The sequence below is a fragment of the Scyliorhinus torazame genome, chromosome 12, assembly GCF_047496885.1.
Source record: "Scyliorhinus torazame isolate Kashiwa2021f chromosome 12, sScyTor2.1, whole genome shotgun sequence".
Lineage (NCBI taxonomy): Eukaryota > Metazoa > Chordata > Chondrichthyes > Carcharhiniformes > Scyliorhinidae > Scyliorhinus > Scyliorhinus torazame.
The window spans coordinates 139,904,806-139,921,070 of NC_092718.1; positions in this window are offsets into that span (position 1 = coordinate 139,904,806).

The window sequence follows — 16,265 nt, forward strand, 5'->3', positions numbered from 1 at the left end:
GCCGAGAAAATCACTTTTTTCCCTAAACGAATGCTTCGGAAAAAATAGTTAATTTTGATGCAAGCCGCTCTGAAACCATCCGGCAAATTACTCAAAATGCTTAACTCGCCGAGAAAATCAATTTCTTTCCAAAATGAAAGTCTCGCATAAAATAGTAAATTTTGATGCAAGCCGCTCTGAAACCAACCGGTAAATAACTCAAAATGCATAACTCGACGAGAAAATCACTTTCTTTCCAAAATGAAAGTCTGGCATAAAATAGTAAATTTTGATGAAAGCCGCTCTGAAACCAACCGGCAAATTACTCAAAATGCTTAACTCGCCGAGAAATTCACTTTTTTCCCTAAATGAATGTTAAGCAAAAAATTGTAAATTTTGATGCGAACCGCTCTGAAACCAACCGGTAAATAACTCAAAATGCTTAACTCGCCGAGAAATCACTTTTTTCCCTGAATGAATGCTTCGGAAAAAATAGTTAATTTTGATGCAAGCGGCTCTGAAACAATCCGGCAAATAACTCAAAATGCTTCACTCGACGAGAAAATCACTTTCGGAAAAAATAGTTAATTTTGATGCAAGCGGCTCTGAAATAATCCGGCAAATAACTCAAAATGCTTCACTCGACGAGAAAATCACTTTCTTTCCAAAATGAAAGTCTGGCACAAAATAGTAAATTTTGATGCAAGCCGCTCTGAAACCAACCGGCAAATTACTCAAAATGCTTAACTCGCCGAGAAAATCACTTTTTTCCCTGAATGAATGCCTCGGAAAAAATAGTTAATTTTGATGCAAGCCGCTCTGAAACCATCCGGCAAATTACTGAAAATGCTTAACACGCTGAGAAAATCACTTTTTTCCCTGATTGAATGCTACGGAAAAAATAGTTAATTTTGATGCAAGCGGCTCTGAAACCATCCGGCAAATTATTCAAAATGCTGAACTCGCCGAGAAAATCACTGTTTTCCCTAAATGAATGCTTCTGAAAAAATAGTTAATTTTGATGCAAGCCGCTCTGAAACCATGCGGCAAATTACTCAAAATGCTTTACTCGACTAGAAAATCGCTTTCTTGCCAAATTGAAAGTCTGGCATAAAATATTTTTTTTGTTGCAAGCGGCTCTGAAACCAACCGGCAAGTTACTCAAAATGATTTACTCGCCGAGAAAATCAATTTCTTTCCAAAATGAAAGTCTCGTATAAAATAATTAATTTTGATGCAAGCCGCTCTGAATCCAAACGGCAAATTACTCAAAATGCTTAACTCGCCGAGAAAATCACTTTCTTGCCAAAATGAAAGTCTCGCGTAAAATAGTTAATTTTGATGCAAGCCGCTCTGAAACCAACCGGCAAATTACTCAAAATGCTTAATTCGCCGAGAAAATCACTTTTTCCCGAAATGAATGTTTGGCAAGAAATAGTAAATTTCGATGCAAGCCGCTCTGAAGCCAACCGGCAAATTACTCAAAATGCTTTACTCGCCGAGAAAATCAATTTCTTTCCAAAATGAAAGTCTCGCATTAAATAGTTAATTTTGATGCAGGCCGCTCTGAAACCAACCGGCAAATTACTCAAAATGCTTAACTCGCCGAGAAATTCACTTTTTTCCCTGAATGAATGCTTCGGAAAAAATAGTTAATTTTGATGCAGGCGGCTCTGAAAATATCCGGCAAATAACTCAAAATGCTTAACTCGACGAGAAAATCACTTTCTTTCCAAAATGAATGTCTGGCATAAAATAGTAAATTTTGATGCAAGCCGCTCTGAAACCATCCGGCAAATTACTCAAAATGCTTAACTCGCCGAGAAAATCACTTTTTTCCCGAAATGAATGTTTGGCAAGAAATAGTAAATTTCGATGCAAGCAGCTCTGAAACCAACCGTCAAATCACTCAAAATGCTTAACTCGCCGAGCAAATCACTTTTTTCCCTAAATGAATGTTTGGCGAAAAATAGTTAATTTTAATGCAGGCGGCTCTGAAACCATCCGTCAAATTATTCAAAATGCTGAACTTGCCGAGAAAATCACTTTTTTCCCTAAATGAATGCTTCGGAAAAAATAGTTAATTTTGATGCAATCCGCTCTGAAACCAACCGGCAAATTACTCAAAATGCTTTACTCGACGAGAAAATCACTTTCTTGCCAAAATGAAAGTCTGGCATGAAATAGTTAATTTTGATGCAAGCCGCTCTGAAACCAAACGGCAAACTACTCAAAATGCTTAACTCGCCGAGAAAAACATTTTTTCCCGAAATGAATGCTTCGGAAAAAATAGTTAATTTTGATGCAAGCCGCTCTGAAACCAACCAGCAAATTACTCAAAATGCTTTACTCGCCGAGAAAATAAATTTCTTTCCAAAATGAAAGTCTGGCATAAAATAGTTAATTTTGATGCAAGCCGCTCTGAAACCAACCGGCAAATTACTCAAAATGCTTAACTAGCCGAGAAAATCAATTTTTTCACTAAATTAATGCTTCGGAAAAAATAGTTAATTTTGATGCAAGCGGCTCTGAAACCATCCGGCAAATTGTTCAAAATGCTTAACTCGCCGAGAAAATCACTTTTTTCCCTAAATGAATGTTTGGCAAAAAATAGTTAATTTTGATGCAAGCCGCTCTGAAACCAACCGGCAAATTACTCAAAATGCTTAATTCGCCGAGAAAATAATTTTCCCGAAATGAATGTTTGGCAAGAAATAGTAAATTTCGATGCAAGCAGCTCTGAAACCAACCGTCAAATCACTCAAAATGCGGAACTCGCCGAGAAAATCACTTTTTGCCCTAAATGAGTGCTTCGGAAAAATAGTTAATTTTGATGCAAGCCGCTCTGAAACCAACCGGCAAATTACTCAAAATGCTTTACTCAACGAGAAAATCACTTTTTCCCTGAATGAAGGCGTCGGAAAAAATAGTTAATTTTGATGCAAGCCGCTCTGAAACCAACCGGCAAATTACACAAAATGCTGAATTCGCCGAGAAAATCACTTTTTCCCTAAATGAATGTTTGGCAAGAAATAGTAAATTTCGATGCAAGCCGCTCTGAAACCAACCGGCAAATTACTCAAAATGCTTAACTCGCCGAGAAAATCACTTTTTTCCCTAAATGAATGCTTCGGAAAAAATAGTTAATTTTGATGCAAGCGGCTCTGAAACCAACCGGCAAATTACTCAAAATGCTTTACTCGCCGAGAAAATCAATTTCGTTCCAAAATGAAAGTCTGGCATAAAATAGTTAATTATGATGGAAGCCGCTCTGAAACCAAACGGCAAATTACTCAAAAAGCTTAACTCGCCGAGAAAATCACTTTTTCCCCTACATGAATGTTTGGCAAAAAATAGTAAATTTTGATGCAAGCCTCTCTGAAACCAACCGGCAAATTACTCAAAATGATTTACTCGACTAGAAAATCACTTTCTTGCCATATTGAAAGTCTGGCATAAAATATTTAATTTTGATGCAAGCCGCTCTGAAACCATCCGGCGAATTACTCAAAATGCCTAACTCGCCGAGGAAATCACTTTTTCCCTGAATGAAGGCTTCGGAAAAAATAGTTAATTTTGATGCAAGCCGCTCTGAAACCAAACGGCAAATTACTCAAAATGCTGAATTCGCCGAGAAAATCACTTTTTCCTAAATGAATGTTTGGCAAGAAATAGTAAATTTCGATGCAAGCCGCTCTGAAACCAACCGGCAAATTACTCAAAATGCTTTACTCGCCGAGAAAATCAATTTCTTTCCAAAATGAAAGTCTCGCATAAAATAGTTAATTTTGATGCAAGCGGCTCTGAAACCATCCGGCAAATTATTCAAAATGCTGAACTCGCCGAGAAAATCACTTTTTCCCTAAATGAATGCTTCGGAAAAAATAGTTAATTTTGATGCAAGCCGCTCTGAAACCAACCGGCAAGTTACTCAAAATGCTTTACTCGCCGAGAAAATCAATTTCTTTCCAAAATGAAAGTCTCGCATAAAATAGTTAATTTTGATGCAAGCCGCTCTGAAACCAAACGGCAAATTACTCAAAATCCTTAACTCGCCGAGAAAATCACTTTTTTCCCTAAATGAATGCTTCGGAAAAAATAGTTAATTTTGATGCAAGCGGCTCTGAAACCAACCGGCAAATTACTCAAAATGCTTTACTCGCCGAGAAAATCAATTTGTTCCCTAAATGAATGCTTCGGAAAAAATAGTTAATTTTGATGCAAGCGGCTCTGAAACCATCCGGCAAATTATTCAAAATGCCGAACTCGCCGAGAAAATCACTGTTTTCCCTAAATGAATGCTTCTGAAAAACTAGTTAATTTTGATGCAAGCCGCTCTGAAACCATCCGGCAAATTACTCAAAATGCTTTACTCGACTAGAAAATCGCTTTCTTGCCAAATTGAAAGTCTGGCATAAAATATTTTTTTTGATGCAAGCCGCTCTGAAACCAACCGGAAAATTACTCAAAATGCTTAACTCGCCGAGAAAATCACTTTTTTCCCTGAATGAATGCTTCGGAAAAAATAGTTAATTTTGATGCAAGCGACTCTGAAACCATCCGGCAAATAACTCAAAATGCTTAACTCGACGAGAAAATCACTTTCTTTCCAAAATGAAAGTCTGGCATAAAATAGTAAATTTTGATGCAAGCCGCTCTGAAACCATCCGGCAAATTATTCAAAATGCTTTACTCGCCGAGAAAATCAATTTATTTCCAAAATGAAAGTCTCGCATAAAATAGTTAATTTTGTTGCAAGCCGCTCTGAAACCAAACGGCAAATTACTCAAAATGCTTAACTCGCCGAGAAAATCACTTTTTTCCCTAAATGAATGCTTCGAAAAAAATAGTTAATTTTGATGCAAGCGGCTCTGAAACCAACCGGCAAGTTACTCAAAATGATTTACTCGCCGAGAAAATCAATTTCTTTCCAAAATGAAAGTCTCGCATAAAATAGTTAATTTTGATGCAAGCCGCTCTGAAACCAACCGGCAAATTACTCAAAATGCTTTACTCGCCGAGAAAATCAATTTCTTTCCAAAATTAAAGTCTCGCATTAAATAGTTAATTTTGATGCAGGCCGCTCTGAAACCAACCGGCAAATTACTCAAAATGCTTAACTCGCCGAGAAATTCACTTTTTTCCCTAAATGAATGTTAAGCAAAAAATTGTAAATTTTGATGCGAACCGCTCTGAAACCAACCGGTAAATAACTCAAAATGCTTAACTCGCCGAGAAATCACTTTTTTCCCTGAATGAATGCTTCGGAAAAAATAGTTAATTTTGATGCAAGCGGCTCTGAAACAATCCGGCAAATAACTCAAAATGCTTCACTCGACGAGAAAACCACTTTCTTTCCAAAATGAAAGTCTGGCATAAAATAGTAAATTTTGATGCAAGCCGCTCTGAAACCAACCGGCAAATTACTCAAAATGCTTAACTCGCCGAGAAAATCACTTTTTTCCCTGAATGAATGCCTGGGAAAAAATAGTTAATTTTGATGCAAGCCGCTCTGAAACCATCCGGCAAATTACTGAAAATGCTTAACTCGCTGAGAAAATCACTTTTTTCCCTGATTGAATGCTTCGGAAAAAATAGTTAATTTTGATGCAAGCCGCTCTGAAACCAACCGGCAAATTACTCAAAATGCTTAACTCGCCGAGAAAATCAATTTGTTCCCTCAATGAATGCTTCGGAAAAAATAGTTAATTTTGATGCAAGCGGCTCTGAAACCATCCGGCAAATTAGTCAAAATGCCGAACTCGCCGAGAAAATCACTGTTTTCCCGAAATGAATGCTTCTGAAAAAATAGTTAATTTTGATGCAAGCCGCTCTGAAACCATCCGGCAAATTACTCAAAATGCTTTACTCGACTAGAAAATCGCTTTCTTGCCAAATTGAAAGTCTGGCATAAAATATTTTTTTTGATGCAAGCCGCTCTGAAACCAAACGGCAAATTACTCAAAATGCTTAACTCGCCGAGAAAAACATTTTTTCCCGAAATGAATGCTTCGGAAAAAATAGTTAATTTTGATGCAAGCCGCTCTGAAACCAACCAGCAAATTACTCAAAATGCTTTACTCGCCGAGAAAATCAATTTCTTTCCAAAATGAAAGTCTGGCATAAAATAGTTAATTTTGATGCAAGCCGCTCTGAAACCAACCGGCAAATTACTCAAAATGCTTAACTAGACGAGAAAATCAATTTTTTCACTAAATTAATGCTTCGGAAAAAATAGTTAATTTTGATGCAAGCGGCTCTGAAACCATCCGGCAAATTGTTCAAAATGCTTAACTCGCCGAGAAAATCACTTTTTTCCCTAAATGAATGTTTGGCAAAAAATAGTTAATTTTGATGCAAGCCGCTCTGAAACCAACCGGCAAATTACTCAAAATGCTTAATTCGCCGAGAAAATAATTTTCCCGAAATGAATGTTTGGCAAGAAATAGTAAATTTCGATGCAAGCAGCTCTGAAACCAACCGTCAAATCACTCAAAATGCTTAACTCGCCGAGCAAATCACTTTTTTCCCTAAATGAATGTTTGGCGAAAAATAGTTAATTTTAATGCAGGCGGCTCTGAAACCATCCGTCAAATTATTCAAAATGCTGAACTTGCCGAGAAAATCACTTTTTTCCCTAAATGAATGCTTCGGAAAAAATAGTTAATTTTGATGCAATCCGCTCTGAAACCAACCGGCAAATTACTCAAAATGCTTTACTCGACGAGAAAATCACTTTCTTGCCAAAATGAAAGTCTGGCATGAAATAGTTAATTTTGATGCAAGCCGCTCTGAAACCAAACGGCAAATTACTCAAAATGCTTAACTCGCCGAGAAAAACATTTTTTCCCGAAATGAATGCTTCGGAAAAAATAGTTAATTTTGATGCAAGCCGCTCTGAAACCAACCAGCAAATTACTCAAAATGCTTTACTCGCCGAGAAAATAAATTTCTTTCCAAAATGAAAGTCTGGCATAAAATAGTTAATTTTGATGCAAGCCGCTCTGAAACCAACCGGCAAATTACTCAAAATGCTTAACTAGCCGAGAAAATCAATTTTTTCACTAAATTAATGCTTCGGAAAAAATAGTTAATTTTGATGCAAGCGGCTCTGAAACCATCCGGCAAATTGTTCAAAATGCTTAACTCGCCGAGAAAATCACTTTTTTCCCTAAATGAATGTTTGGCAAAAAATAGTTAATTTTGATGCAAGCCGCTCTGAAACCAACCGGCAAATTACTCAAAATGCTTAATTCGCCGAGAAAATAATTTTCCCGAAATGAATGTTTGGCAAGAAATAGTAAATTTCGATGCAAGCAGCTCTGAAACCAACCGTCAAATCACTCAAAATGCGGAACTCGCCGAGAAAATCACTTTTTGCCCTAAATGAGTGCTTCGGAAAAATAGTTAATTTTGATGCAACCCGCTCTGAAACCAACCGGCAAATTACTCAAAATGCTTTACTCAACGAGAAAATCACTTTTTCCCTGAATGAAGGCGTCGGAAAAAATAGTTAATTTTGATGCAAGCCGCTCTGAAACCAACCGGCAAATTACACAAAATGCTGAATTCGCCGAGAAAATCACTTTTTCCCTAAATGAATGTTTGGCAAGAAATAGTAAATTTCGATGCAAGCCGCTCTGAAACCAACCGGCAAATTACTCAAAATGCTTAACTCGCCGAGAAAATCACTTTTTTCCCTAAATGAATGCTTCGGAAAAAATAGTTAATTTTGATGCAAGCCGCTCTGAAACCAACCAGCTTTACTCGACGAGAAAATCACTTTCTTGCCAAAATGAAAGTCTGGCATAAAATAGTTAATTTTGATGCAAGCCGCTCTGAAACCAACCGGCAAATTAATCAAAATGCTTAACTCGCCAAGAAAATCACTTTTTTCCCTCAATGAATGCTTCGGAAAAAATAGTTAATTTTGATGCAAGCCGCTCTGAAACCAACCAGCAAATTACTCAAAATGCTTAACTCGCCGAGAAAATCACTTTCTTTCCAAAATGAAAGTCTGGTATAAAATAGTCAATTTTGATGCAAGCCGCTTTGAAACCACCCGGCAAATTATTCAAAATGGTTAACTCGCCGAGAAAATCACTTTCTTGCCAAAATGAAAGTCTGGCATAAAATAGTTAATTTTGATGCAAGCCGCTCTGATACCAACCGGCAAATTACTCAAAATGCGTATATCGCCGAGAAAATCACTTTTTGCCCTAAATGAATGCTTCGGAAAAAATAGTTAATTTTGATGCGAGCCGCTCTGAAACCAACCGGCAAATTACTCAAAATGCTTTACTCGACGAGAAAATCACTTTTTCCCTGAATGAAGGCGTCGGAAAAAATAGTTAATTTTGATGCAAGCCGCTCTGAAACCAACCGGCAAATTACTCAAAATGCTGAATTCGCCGAGAAAATCACTTTTTCCCTAAATGAATGTTTGGCAAGAAATAGTAAATTTCGAGGCAAGCCGCTCTGAAACCAACCGGCAAATTACTCAAAATGCTTAACTCGCCGAGAAAATCACTTTTTTCCCTAAATGAATGCTGAGGAAAAAATAGTTAATTTTGATGCAAGCCGCTCTAAAACCATCCGGCAAATTACTCAAAATGCTTAACTCGCCGAGAAAATCACTTTTTTCCCTAAATGAATGCTGAGGAAAAAATAGTTAATTTTGATGCAAGCCGCTCTGAAACCAACCGGCAAATTACTCAAAATGCGTATATCGCCGAGAAAATCACTTTTTGCCCTAAATGAATGCTTCGGAAAAAATAGTTAATTTTGATGCGAGCCGCTCTGAAACCAACCGGCAAATTACTCAAAATGCTTTACTCGCCGAGAAAATAATTTTCCCGAAATGAATGTTTGGCAAGAAATAGTAAATTTCGATGCAAGCAGCTCTGAAACCAACCGTCAAATCACTCAAAATGCTTAACTCGCCGAGCAAATCACTTTTTTCCCTAAATCAATGTTTGGCGAAAAATAGTTAATTTTGATGCAAGCGGCTCTGAAACCATCCGGCAAATTGTTCAAAATGCTTAACTCGCCGAGAAAATCACTTTTTTCCCTAAATGAATGTTTGGCAAAAAATAGTTAATTTTGATGCAAGCCGCTCTGAAACCAACCGGCAAATTACTCAAAATGCTTAATTCGCCGAGAAAATAATTTTCCCGAAATGAATGTTTGGCAAGAAATAGTAAATTTCGATGCAAGCAGCTCTGAAACCAACCGTCAAATCACTCAAAATGCGGAACTCGCCGAGAAAATCACTTTTTGCCCTAAATGAGTGCTTCGGAAAAATAGTTAATTTTGATGCAAGCCGCTCTGAAACCAACCGGCAAATTACTCAAAATGCTTTACTCAACGAGAAAATCACTTTTTCCCTGAATGAAGGCGTCGGAAAAAATAGTTAATTTTGATGCAAGCCGCTCTGAAACCAACCGGCAAATTACACAAAATGCTGAATTCGCCGAGAAAATCACTTTTTCCCTAAATGAATGTTTGGCAAGAAATAGTAAATTTCGATGCAAGCCGCTCTGAAACCAACCGGCAAATTACTCAAAATGCTTAACTCGCCGAGAAAATCACTTTTTTCCCTAAATGAATGCTTCGGAAAAAATAGTTAATTTTGATGCAAGCCGCTCTGAAACCAACCAGCTTTACTCGACGAGAAAATCACTTTCTTGCCAAAATGAAAGTCTGGCATAAAATAGTTAATTTTGATGCAAGCCGCTCTGAAACCAACCGGCAAATTAATCAAAATGCTTAACTCGCCAAGAAAATCACTTTTTTCCCTCAATGAATGCTTCGGAAAAAATAGTTAATTTTGATGCAAGCCGCTCTGAAACCAACCAGCAAATTACTCAAAATGCTTAACTCGCCGAGAAAATCACTTTCTTTCCAAAATGAAAGTCTGGTATAAAATAGTCAATTTTGATGCAAGCCGCTTTGAAACCACCCGGCAAATTATTCAAAATGGTTAACTCGCCGAGAAAATCACTTTCTTGCCAAAATGAAAGTCTGGCATAAAATAGTTAATTTTGATGCAAGCCGCTCTGATACCAACCGGCAAATTACTCAAAATGCGTATATCGCCGAGAAAATCACTTTTTGCCCTAAATGAATGCTTCGGAAAAAATAGTTAATTTTGATGCGAGCCGCTCTGAAACCAACCGGCAAATTACTCAAAATGCTTTACTCGACGAGAAAATCACTTTTTCCCTGAATGAAGGCGTCGGAAAAAATAGTTAATTTTGATGCAAGCCGCTCTGAAACCAACCGGCAAATTACTCAAAATGCTGAATTCGCCGAGAAAATCGCTTTTTCCCTAAATGAATGTTTGGCAAGAAATAGATAATTTCGAGGCAAGCCGCTCTGAAACCAACCGGCAAATTACTCAAAATGCTTAACTCGCCGAGAAAATCACTTTTTTCCCTAAATGAATGCTGAGGAAAAAATAGTTAATTTTGATGCAAGCCGCTCTAAAACCATCCGGCAAATTACTCAAAATGCTTAACTCGCCGAGAAAATCACTTTTTTCCCAAAATGAATGCTGAGGAAAAAATAGTTAATTTTGATGCAAGCCGCTCTGATACCAACCGGCAAATTACTCAAAATGCGTATATCGCCGAGAAAATCACTTTTTGCCCTAAATGAATGCTTCGGAAAAAATAGTTAATTTTGATGCGAGCCGCTCTGAAACCAACCGGCAAATTACTCAAAATGCTTTACTCGACGAGAAAATCACTTTTTCCCTGAATGAAGGCGTCGGAAAAAATAGTTAATTTTGATGCAAGCCGCTCTGAAACCAACCGGCAAATTACTCAAAATGCTGAATTCGCCGAGAAAATCACTTTTTCCCTAAATGAATGTTTGGCAAGAAATAGTAAATTTCGAGGCAAGCCGCTCTGAAACCAACCGGCAAATTACTCAAAATGCTTAACTCGCCGAGAAAATCACTTTTTTCCCTAAATGAATGCTGAGGAAAAAATAGTTAATTTTGATGCAAGCCGCTCTAAAACCATCCGGCAAATTACTCAAAATGCTTAACTCGCCGAGAAAATCACTTTTTTCCCTAAATGAATGCTGAGGAAAAAATAGTTAATTTTGATGCAAGCCGCTCTGAAACCAACCGGCAAATTACTCAAAATGCGTATATCGCCGAGAAAATCACTTTTTGCCCTAAATGAATGCTTCGGAAAAAATAGTTAATTTTGATGCGAGCCGCTCTGAAACCAACCGGCAAATTACTCAAAATGCTTTACTCGCCGAGAAAATAATTTTCCCGAAATGAATGTTTGGCAAGAAATAGTAAATTTCGATGCAAGCAGCTCTGAAACCAACCGTCAAATCACTCAAAATGCTTAACTCGCCGAGCAAATCACTTTTTTCCCTAAATCAATGTTTGGCGAAAAATAGTTAATTTTAATGCAGGCGGCTCTGAAACCATCCGTCAAATTATTCAAAATGTTGAACTTGCCGAGAAAATCACTTTTTTCCCTAAATGAATGCTTCGGAAAAAATAGTAAATTTTGATGCAATCCGCTCTGAAACCAACCGGCAAATTACTCAAAATGCATTACTCGCCGAGAAAATCAATTTCTTTCCAAAATGAAAGTCTGGCATAAAATAGTAAATTTTGATGCAAGCCGCTCTGAAACCAACAGGCAAATTACTCAAAATGCTCAACTCGCCGAGAAAATCACTTTTTTTCCTAAATGAATGTTTGGCAAAAAATAGTTAATTTTGATGCAAGCCGCTCTGAAACCAACCGGCATATTACTCAAAATGCTTTACTCGCCGAGAAAATCAATTTCTATCCAAAATGAAAGTCTCGCATAAAATAGTTAATTTGGATGCAAGCCGCTCAGAAACCAACCGGCAAATTACTCAAAATGCGTATCTCGCCGAGAAAATCATTTTTTCCCGAAATGAATGCTTCGGAAAAATAGTTAATTTTGATGCAAGCCGCTCTGAAACCAACCGGCAAATTACTCAAAATGCTTTACTCAACGAGAAAATCACTTTTTCCCTGAATGAAGGCGTCGGAAAAAATAGTTAATTTTGATGCAAGCCGCTCTGAAACCAACCGGCAAATTACTCAAAATGCTTAACTCGCCGAGAAAATCACTTTTTTCCCTAAATGAATGCTTCGGAAAAAATAGTTAATTTTGATGCAAGCCGCTCTGAAACCAACCAGCAAATTACTCAGAATGCTTTACTCGACGAGAAAATCACTTTCTTGTCAAAATGAAAGTCTGGCATAAAATAGTTAATTTTGATGCAAGCCGCTCTGAAACCAACCGGCAAATTAATCAAAATGCTTAACTCGCCAAGAAAATCACTTTTTTCCCTCAATGAATGCTTCGGAAAAAATAGTTAAATTTGATGCAAGCCGCTCTGAAACCAACCGGCAAATTACTCAAAATGCTTAACTCGCCGAGAAAATCACTTTTTTCCCTAAATGAATGCTTCGGAAAAAATAGTTAATTTTGATGCAAGCCGCTCCGAAACCAACCAGCAAATTACTCAAAATGCTTAACTCGCCGAGAAAATCACTTTTTTCCCTAAATGAATGCTGAGGAAAAAATAGTTAATTTTGATGCAAACCGCTCTGAAACCATCCGGCAAATTACTCAAAATGCTTAACTCGACGAGAAAATCACTTTTTTCCCTGAATGAATGCTTCGGAAAAAATAGTTAATTTTGATGCAAGCCGCTCTGAAACCAACCGGCAATTTACTCAAAATGCTTTACTCGCCGAGAAAATAATTTTCCCGAAATGAATGTTTGGCAAGAAATAGTAAATTTCGATGCACAAAAATTAACTATTTTTCGCCAAACATTCATTTAGGGAAAATAGTAATATTGTCGGCGAGGTAAGCATTTTGAGTAATTTGCCGGTTGGTTTCAGAGCGGCTTGCATCAAAATTAACTATTTTTTCCGAGGCATTCATTCAGGGAAAAAAGTGATTTTCTCGGCGAGTTCAGCATTTTGAGTAATTTGCCGGATGGTCTCAGAGCGGCTTGCATCAAAATTAACTATTTTTTCCGAGGCATTCATTCAGGGAAAAAAGTGATTTTCTCGGCGAGTTAAGCATTTTGAGTAATTTGCCGGATGGTTTCAGAGCGCCTTGCATCAAAATTTACTATTTTATGCCAGACTTTCATTTTGGAAAGAAAGTGATTTTCTCGTCGAGTGAAGTATTTTGAGTAATTTGCCGGATGGTTTCAGAGCCGCTTGCATCAAAATTAACTATTTTTTCCGAAGCATTCATTCAGGGAAAAAAGTGATTTCTCGGCGAGTTAAGCATTTTGAGTTATTTACCGGTTGGTTTCAGAGCGGCTTGCATCAAAATTAACTATTTTATGCGAGACTTTCATTTTGGAAAGAAATTGATTTTCTCGGCGAGTAAAGGATTTTGAGTAATTTGCCGGTTGGTTTCAGAGCGGCTTGCATCAAAATTAACTATTTTTTCCGAGGCATTCATTCAGGGAAAAAAGTGATTTTCTCGGCGAGTTAAGCATTTTGAGTAATTTGCCGGTTGGTTTCAGAGCGGCTTGCATCAAAATTAACTATTTTTTCCGAGGCATTCATTCAGGGAAAAAAGTGATTTTCTCGGCGAGTTAAGCATTTTGAGTAATTTGCCGGATGGTTTCAGAGCGCCTTGCATCAAAATTTACTATTTTATGCCAGACTTTCATTTTGGAAAGAAAGTGATTTTCTCGTCGAGTGAAGCATTTTGAGTAATTTGCCGGATGGTTTCAGAGCGGCTTGCATCAAAATGAACTATTTTTTCCGAAGCATTCATTCAGGGAAAAAAGTGATTTCTCGGCGAGTTAAGCATTTTGAGTAATTTGCCGGTTGGTTTCAGAGCGGCTTGCATCAAAATTAACTATTTTTTCCGAGGCATTCATTCAGGGAAAAAAGTGATTTTCTCGGCGAGTTAAGCATTTTGAGTAATTTGCCGGATGGTTTCAGAGCGCCTTGCATCAAAATTTACTATTTTATGCCAGACTTTCATTTTGGAAACAATGTGATTTTCTCGTCGAGTGAAGCATTTTGAGTAATTTGCCGGATGGTTTCAGAGCCGCTTGCATCAAAAGTAACTATTTTTCCCCAACATGAATGTTCGGCAAAAAATAGTAAATTTTGATGCAAGCCTCTCTGAAACCAACCGGCAAATTACTCAAAATGCTTAACTCGCCGACAAAATCACTTTTTCCCCTACTTGAATGTTTGGCAAAAAATAGTAAATTTTGATGCAAGCGGCTCTGAAACCATTCGGCAAATAACTCAAAATGCTTTACTCGCCGAGATAATCAATTTATTTCCAAAGTGAAAGTCTAGCATAAAATAGTTAATTTTGATGCAAGCCGCTCAGAAACCATCCGGCAAATTACTCAAAATGCTTAACTCGCCGAGAAAATCACTTTTTTCCCTGAATGAATGCCTCGGAAAAAATAGTTAATTTTGATGCAAGCCGCTCTGAAACCATCCGGCAAATTACTCAAAATGCTTAACTCGGCGAGAAAATCACTTTCTTTCCAAAATGAAAGTCTGGCATAAAACCGTAAATTTTGATGCAAGCCGCTCTGAAACCAACCGGTAAATTACTCAAAATGCTTAACTCGCCGAGAAAATCACCTTTTCCCTAAATGAATGCTTCGGAAAAAATAGTTAATTTTGATGCAAGCCGCTCTGAAACCAACCGGCAAATTACTCAAAATGCTTTACTCGACGAGAAAATCACTTTCTTTCCAAAATGAAAGTCTGGCATAAAATAGTAAATTTTGATGCAAGCCGCTCTGAAACCATCCGGCAAATTACTCAAAATGCTTTACTCGCCGAGATAATCAATTTATTTCCGAAGTGAAAGTCTAGCATAAAATAATTAATTTTGATGCAAGCCGCTCTGAAACCATCCGGCAAATTACTCAAAATGCTTAACTCGCCGAGAAAATTACTTTTTGCCTGAATGAAGGCTTCGGAAAAAATAGTTAATTTTGATGCACGCCGCTCTGAAACCAACCGGCAAATTACTCAAAATGCTGAATTCGCCGAGAAAATCACTTTTTCCCTAAATGAATGTTTGGCAAGAAATAGTAAATTTCGATGCAAGCCGCTCTGAAACCAACCGGCAAATTACTCAAAATCCTTTACTCGCCGAGAAAATCAATTTCTTTCCAAAATGAAAGTCTCGCATAAAATAGTTAATTTTGATGCAAGGCGCTCTGAAACCATCCGGCAAATTACTCAAAATGCTTAACTCGCCGAGAAAATCACTTTTTTCCCTGAATGAATGCCTCGGACAAAATAGTTAATTTTGATGCAAGCCGCTCTGAAACCATCCGGCAAATTCCTCAAAATGCTTAACTCGCTGAGAAAATCACTTTTTTCCCTGAATTAATGCTTCGGAAAAAAAAGTTAATTTTGATGCAAGCCGCTCTGAAACCAACCGGCAAATTACTCAAAATGCTTTACTCGGCGAGAAAATCACTTTCTTTCCAAAATGAAAGTCTGGCATAAAACCGTAAATTTTGATGCAAGCCGCTCTGAAACCAACCGGCAAATTACTCAAAATGCTTAACTCGCCGAGAAAATCACCTTTTCCCTAAATGAATGCTTCGGAAAAAATAGTTAATTTTGATGCAAGCCGCTCTGAAACGAACCGGCAAATTACTCAAAATGCTTTACTCGCCGAGAAAATGAATTTCTTTCCAAAATGAAAGTCTCGCATACAATAGTTAAATTTGATGCAAGCCGCTCTGAAACCAACCGGCAAGTTACTCAAAATGATTTACGTGCAGAGAAAATCAATTTCTTTCCAAAATGAAAGTCTCGCATAAAATAGTTAATTTTGTTGCAAGCCGCTCTGAAACCAACCGGCAAATTACTCAAAATGCTTGACTCGCCGAGAAAATCTATTTCGTTCCAAAATGAAAGTCTGGCATAAAGTAGTTAATTTTGATGCAAGCCGGTTTGAAACCATCCGGCAAATTACTCAAAATGCTTTACTCGACGAGAAAATCACTTTCTTGCCAAAATGAAAGTCTCGCGTAAAATAGTTAATTTTGATACAAGCGGCTCTGAAACCATCCGGCAAATTATTCAAAATGCCGAACTCGCCGAGAAAATCACTTTGTTCCCTAAATGAACGCTTCGGAAAAAATAGTTAATTTTGATGCAAGCGGCTCTGAAACCATCCGGCAAATTATTCAAAATGCTTAACTCGCCGAGAAAATCACTTTTTTCCCTAAATGAATGCTTCGGAAAAAATAGT